Below are 7,565 nucleotides of genomic sequence, written 5' to 3'. Positions count from 1 at the left end.
CCTTCGGAGGGGTTGATCCGTCTCTGACTGTATTCAATCTATAATAAGTTGCTCTCTGTCCATCCATCCCTCCATCCATCCATCCGCAATTAGCCCTTTGCTAAACCCCACCCCAAAAAGCGATTGTCCAATGCCAATCCATATAGTTTAGCAACTGTTGCTATGCAGGACAAGCTGTCAAGTGTTATTTTTCATGGCTGTGTTGTTGAACACATTAGGCAGCTTAACGTCAGGAAGGTTATGAGAGAGAGAGAGAGAGAGAGAGAGAGAGAGAGAGAGAGAGAGAGAGAGAGAGAGAGAGAGGATTTGATGCAACTCACATTCAACACGTTGGCTTTCCAGGGGTAAGTAAACAAGTAGCAGCCCCCTTTAATTCCTCAGAAGTGACGCAGTTATGTCCAGTAAGTGCAACAGTACAGTCCCGTATTATCAATATTATTATCAACTGCCAACTTGGATAGTAGTTTACATCAATCCTTGCCTCTCAGCCCCATATAAGAATAGACATACAAACAACTACCAATGCACCGATCATGGCGTGTCGACAGCCTACAGATCCGTTATTTTGGACACATGAGGCGCGCTGCGCGCCGACGGGTACAATACTAAGCATTTTGGAAACGAAATAGCCTGTACAGTGGACTGTACATTGCGTGGTGGTCATCATGTAACTTGCCTGGATAGGCATATCTTACGTGGATGCAGTGAGCATTAACCGTTTACGTTATATGGAGCGTTTACCGCGGTGACATTGATTGATTAGGTCAGGACGACATTAGGTTATTATTCCCCGCACCCAGCTGGGTTAACGAGACAGCAGTGCAACGTGAAACCCTGACGTGTCCAAAACGAGCTATATGTATATGCGATGATCTTATAAAACATGTTTGCATGGTGTGCAAACCAGAGCACAGCCAGGATAGCAATCAACAAGGTAGCAAGTAGCAACAACAACAACAACAACCACTATATATAGGAGGGGCTATAGCGCCCTATAGGAAATCTTTGAGAATCTTTGTCGATCTTAAAAGATGAGCCTTTAGCAGCATTTTAAAATGATTAACACAATCCAAAGGCAATTATGCAAAGGCTTTGTCTTGACCTTTGGTCTTGACTCTTGAGCCTTGTGCGAGGTACAGCCACCAAGCTCTGGACAGAGGATCTCAGAAGTCTGCTAAAGGGAACCATGGTTCGTTCAGCTGCAAGACTGTTGACCGACTCTAAGAATAGTATTGCACTAATCCTTGCTTCTCTTCGCTGGTTGCCTGTGAGGTTCAGAATTTAATTTACCATTTTACTGATGACTTTTAAAGCCTAGGCCCATGCAGGCTCATATAGGTTTTAGATATGCTGGTCCTGTATGAGCCTGAGCACAGCCTGAAATACTCAGATATGGCCCTCTCGGTTGCTCCTAAACTCTCCTCATTACTTGCGCAAGCAGAGCGCGCAAGTAATGTGATCGGCCTGGTCCATTTGTCGTGACAGCAAAAAAAACGTTCCGCCATTTCAGGACCCCCCCAGAAAAACATCAAATCTGTGCCCGTATTGCTGGACCAATGATGACGAAATGACCATATTTCTTACGTCATCATTTAGAGCTGGTCATACACGTATTTCTTACGTCATCATTTAGAGCTAGTCATACACGTATGTGTATGACTAGCTCTAAATGATGACGTAAGAAATATGGTCATTTCGTCATCATTGGTCCAGCAATACGGGCACAGATTTGATGTTTTTCTGGGGGGGTCCTGAAATGGCGGAACGGTTTTTTTGCTGTCGCGGTTTTTGGACCAGGCCGATCACAGAATACCGCTAATCAACTTACAACTACACACTTTATACAGTATAGAGTATAGAGTATATAGATATACGTATATAGTATATGCCTATATACGTATATAGATATTGTATAACTGCTCTCAGTAATGACGTATGTCATTTCGTCATCATTGGTCCAGCAATACGGGCACAGATTTGATGTTTTTCTGGGGGGGTCCTGAAATGGCGGAACGGCTGTCACGGTTTTTGGACCAGGCCGATCACAGAATACCGCTAATCAACTTACAACTACACACTTTATACAGTATAGAGTATAGAGTATATATGTATACATATATAGTATATGCCTATATACTATATATATACTATATATATTTCTTACGTCATCATTTAGCTCTAAATGATGACGTAAGAAATATGGTCATTTCGTCATCATTGGTCCAGCAATACGGGCACAGATTTGATGTTTTTCTGGGGGGGTCCTGAAATGGCGGAACGGTTTTTTTGCTGTCACGGTTTTTGGACCAGGCCGATCACAGAATACCGCTAATCAACTTACAACTACACACTTTATACAGTATAGAGTATAGAGTATATTATGTATACATATATAGTATATGCCTATATACTATATATATTTCTTACGTCATCATTTAGAGCTAGTCATACGTCATATGTATACATGTAAAAGATAAAAATCTATATATCATTCTTATGTACAGATCACCTAAAACAGACCTTTCAAAATTAAACACATTTCTCGAAAACATGGTAAAGTATATATCATCTCCGACTTCTGCAATTTTGATAATAGGCGATTTCAATGAAGACCATAATACTGAGATAGAAAGAAGTATAAAGACCTACATGTCAAAATTAGGCTTTAAACAATTCAATACAAATCCAACTACAGATTACGGAAATATTTTAGATCATGTATATTTTAACAAATGTGAAAGTATTATTATAGAAATTGAAGTTAGAGACACATATTACTCTGACCATGATTTAGTATTAATATCACTATAGTCTAACATGAAATAGATTTAAAATTAAAATTACATTTTTAATTCAGTTTATATACTTTTTTTTTATAGGCGTTTACATACATAAATTAGATAGGTAGTAAATAGTTACACCTAATAATTACACATTTCAAATGTTCCTTCACAGAGATATTGAGATTCCACCGTTTACAGAAAAAGTATACTGTATAACATATTTTAATTCAGTTTATATACCTTTTTTTTTCAACACATATAAATGATTTATTTGTCTCTGAAAAACAAAAAAGGGATCCAGAATATATCTACAACAATAAAACAGTATTTCTTATATAGATAGAAACTAGAATCATACTTAATACTAAATGTTTACATGTATAGTAGATAGCAAATAATTACATCTAAACATTAATCATTTCAAACGTTCGTTCACAGAGATACTGAGATTTGACAGTTTACAGCGGGCGAAAACATTACATGCGCGCTCTGCTTGCGCACTAGTTGGCCATTTATGGCCTACTAGTGTGCAACAAGCAAGTATGCACTCGACAGAGTGCAGTTCTAGTTACCTATGGGGTGGTGGGTCTTTTGCAACCCGCGCACCAACATTTTGGAATGGCCTTCCTTGGCGACCTAATGTGCCTTCTTTTAAGTCATTCTGAAACCGTACTTTTAGGTCAAGGCCCTTTCACGGTTATTGCCTCTCTTTTAGCCATGGCTTTTTATGCCTTTTTGGGGGCATATTTTCAAGATGTTCAAGTGACAGATAGGAAATGGCAGATCGATGACAGAGAGAGACATGGGGAAGCATTCAGAACGCAGGCTGACTATGCAAGGACTGAGCCTTAATGCTGTGTGCTCTTTTCTTTATGCCTTTTTTATTTTTATATAATGTTTACTTTCCCCATTTCTATTGTCCCATCTTCCTTCTCCCGGTTTACACATAATTACACACGCGTGCACTCGCACACACGCACGCACGCACGCACACACACACACGCACACACACACGCACACATATATATTGGATAAAGGCGCTATAAAAATGCACCATTTTGACCTTTACACCAGAAAGCTTTACTGCGATTAAAACGAATCCTTCTGCACATTGTCGGAAAGTGCGCTTCGTTTGACAGGTGTGAAGCATCATTTGAATCATAATGCGCATCAAAGAACCGCATTCTATACTCCGACCAAAAACGGGGGTTTCACTTCGCTTCCAATTGCACTCACGATTCAGTGCAGGTGTGAATGCAATCCGCAGCAAATAAAGGAAATTAAGCAAACAATGTAGCGGGTGAGGAGCTAAACACAGTTGGAGACGGATAAGGCATATTTTACGCAGCGCAAAGATGTCCCGTTACCGTGGATAGACGTGGTCGAATGAGGAGACCGAAGCCCTGGTCGAAATGAGGACGAGTACATTAATCAATTGCTTAAGGAAACACATAAAAACACTGCAGTGCAGCCTACAGAATATTCTGTCTGTCTGTCTGTGCGTAAACATGGAGTGCTGTCACTGTGTGGGGAGTAGGGACTTTGTCTGTCTGTGCTCAGTGTGCTGAGGCCTCTAAGCCCAAAGGAACAGTGTGTGTGGAGAGAGAGAGAGAGGTCCAGTCTCCGACGGCACGACACATGCACGTTATTATGAGTATAATTTTAACACCATAGATTTCACTGTGTAGGCTATGAATTGAAAACATTGATAAAGGTTCCTGCTGCGTTTCCAATTGCTGCGGATGACAGCGCAGTGTGAAGGCAAACCGCAGCAAATTAAATATGCAAGAATCCCAACTTCTCCGCCCATTTGCATCGAGTCTACCGAAGTATTAGGTGAGAATGTGACCTAAAGAAATCAAATTATTCAATCATCTTCTATCCTCAAATTCAATGGTAGCTTCAAGTGACATGTTATGAACAGATGCCAGTGGATGATTAGCCAGTGAAGCAGATCAAGAATTAATTAAAAGTTCAAATTGATTCAGTTGCTTCCCTGGCATCAATCAAGCTTATCTGGCACTGTGGAACAGATTGTGTCTAAAGTGCAAACCTCTGCCCATGCATGTTGCCCTCCAGGGAGTATATCAGCGTGCAAATTAAACTCCCAAAGTAATTCAAATCATTCTAATACATTATTGGCCCAGTTCTGCATGTGTTGTGGCCAGGGTTTCCCAGAGATCTTAAAGACGGAGTGCCATGATATTGGTACTTTTCTCCAGTTTTTCGGCTGAAACCTTGACAGTCAAACGTGCCAATGGAAAAAGCAGTGATGGCATCACAATATCACCCTCCCCCTTTATCATACAACAACAGCTGTTTGTGCGGCTTCAGTTCAGGTACTGTAGATCACCACCCATCAGGCAAACCAGGCATACTTAACTCCTTCAGCGCCACCTGGTGGTCACCAGTTTAGGCTCCGAGTGCCAATTCTCCCATTATAAAGAAAGAGAGGACTTTTTTTTTTTTAATGTTTTTTTGTTTTGTTGAAAAGACGTCTTGTCGTCTTTGGCACCCATTGCAAGACGTCCATAAGACGGGATTACGTCCCTGGCACTTAAACAGTTTGAACTGGTGGTCGTGTCCACATAAAAAACATCATTTTAACAAATACTGTACACTTTTTGGACATAATTCTTCATCCTTCATCCAATAATAATAATACCTGATGATCATGTTTTAGGGTGGGAAGAAGGAAAAAAACGGCACTCCATCTTTAATTTTCCCACTGGGGTGCTGTCATGAAGATACGGCATGTGGGTTGGTTCAGGTTCAGGTGGAACTTTGGGGGTGGCAATGATCCAGAAATTCATGTGTTTCCTCCTCGTTCCACTTCCGCGTGGAAGAACTTGTCTGGGTGGGTGAAGGCCAGACACCAAGCCCAGTCGAGCAGAGACAGACGCGGTGATCCGTGACATTGTTCAGCATTGACCATTTTTATGTGAGCATAAAAACAAATAGATCGATAAAAGAGAGACATTGTTTCAAGAGACATTTAAGAGACACGTTTTATTTCCCCCCTCAAATGATGTTAGTCATTGTATTTCTAATATAACTGATTGATTAAAGATTACTGATTTCAAAGAGGGCTTTTATTGATTCGGCTGACGTTGACAAACATTTTTTTACGTGCATTCTGCAATGCTTATTGAGTGTAAAACAAAATGAAACGTATTTGGGCCGATGTTGACATTGGACAATAATGTCGTAACACTGTACGGTACATGGTCCTTCAAAGGAGAATTCCATACAGGCTTTCTTACCTTTATTTGTAGTTGTTACGACCCCACCAAAGAGGTCCAGGTGTTATTTTCTTATTTTCATCTCCACTACCACAAGCCCTCAATGGGGGTTGGGTTTTTGTGCTAATTCGCTTATTTCCATCGAAATAAGTAGTAAAGTGTGCCGCGTTGGATACTATTTACAGAGAGGATATATACAAAAAAATAAGATTTTTGAGCGATGGAAATAAGTGAATTAGCACAACACCCCATTCAATTAAATGCAATGAATTGAAGGCTTATAGTAGGGGGAATAGCCAATAATGTGCTTTTGCACAAAATAACACCTGGACCTCTTTGGTGGGGAAGTAACAACTACACATAAAGGTAAAAAAAGCCTTCTAGCATGGAATTCTCCTTTAACAAGGTGCAACATTTGACTGTTGAATAATAATCCTCAATTTCCTGTCCTCACTTTTTGAGGGATGCTAGAGTAGTAGGAGAGGGCACATTTGGGTACCAATGTTATTGAAATTTCTGCTTTAGATTTTGAGGGCACCTTTGGGGGCGTGGCACCTCCGCCATTTTTTTTTTTTTCCTAGGGCACATTTGGATGTGGGTGTGGCGCGGCAGCCATATTGTTTTTGTTTTTTCTGATGGGGGGTAGAGTTTGGGGGTCAGTGTGGTGGAAAACAGGTGTGACCATGTCTGGGCCCCCCTATGGTGTGAGAACAGAGGTGGGAAACGGAAGTCGTCCCCTCCCCACTCTTTCCCCTCAGTGGGAGAGAGTGAAAGAATGGTGTTCTTATCTCAGATGTTTATAACTAAAGATTAGCATGATTTCAACTTCAAACAGGTTATTTCACAGTCACCTTAATTATTTTAAAGCGTATAGAATCAAGCCATCCTGGGATTCATGGTAACACCTGTGAAGGAAGTAGGGAAGGGGTTCCGCAAGTAGGAAGATGTCGTTCTGCGTGCATAGACTAGAGCCTATATTGCGGTGGTGAATTAGCTAGCCTGCAGGGGTTCTCAACGTTTTGGGCCGGGGACCCCCGGAAATGCTTTGGCAATGTCTCGGGGACCACAACCCCAGCCCTCCCCCTCCCGACGGCACAATAACTTTAATAATAGAGACAATACACCATAAATAAATACTGAAACCAGATATAATCATTAGGGAAGGTGTATGCATGTACTATGTGAACTATATGTAAACTCTTCATTTCCATTTTCCAGCCATTCAGTTGCACCCCCCCCCCCCCCCCCCCCCTCCCCTCTTTTTTTTCTTTTTTCTTTTAAATAATTTGGGGACCCCCCAAAATAATTTGGCAACCCCTCGAGGGGTCGCGACCCACAGGTTGAGAACCCCTTACCTAGAGAACATGAGGAAGTATATGGAAATACTATAGTAATTAGGAATGTGTCTACGCAGTCAAATTCTCCACGTTCATTTTGTATACAAATGGAACCAAATTGGTCCATTTATTTCCATCAGTTACTTCGGTTCCATTTGGTTCCATTTGTACGCTCTCAGAATAAAATTCATACTGAGGAGTTT

This window comes from Protomyctophum parallelum (genome assembly GCF_964188405.1).
Source record: "Protomyctophum parallelum genome assembly, chromosome: 1".
Taxonomy (NCBI): Eukaryota; Metazoa; Chordata; class Actinopteri; order Myctophiformes; family Myctophidae; genus Protomyctophum; species Protomyctophum parallelum.
Note: the sequence above shows the minus strand (reverse complement) of the source record.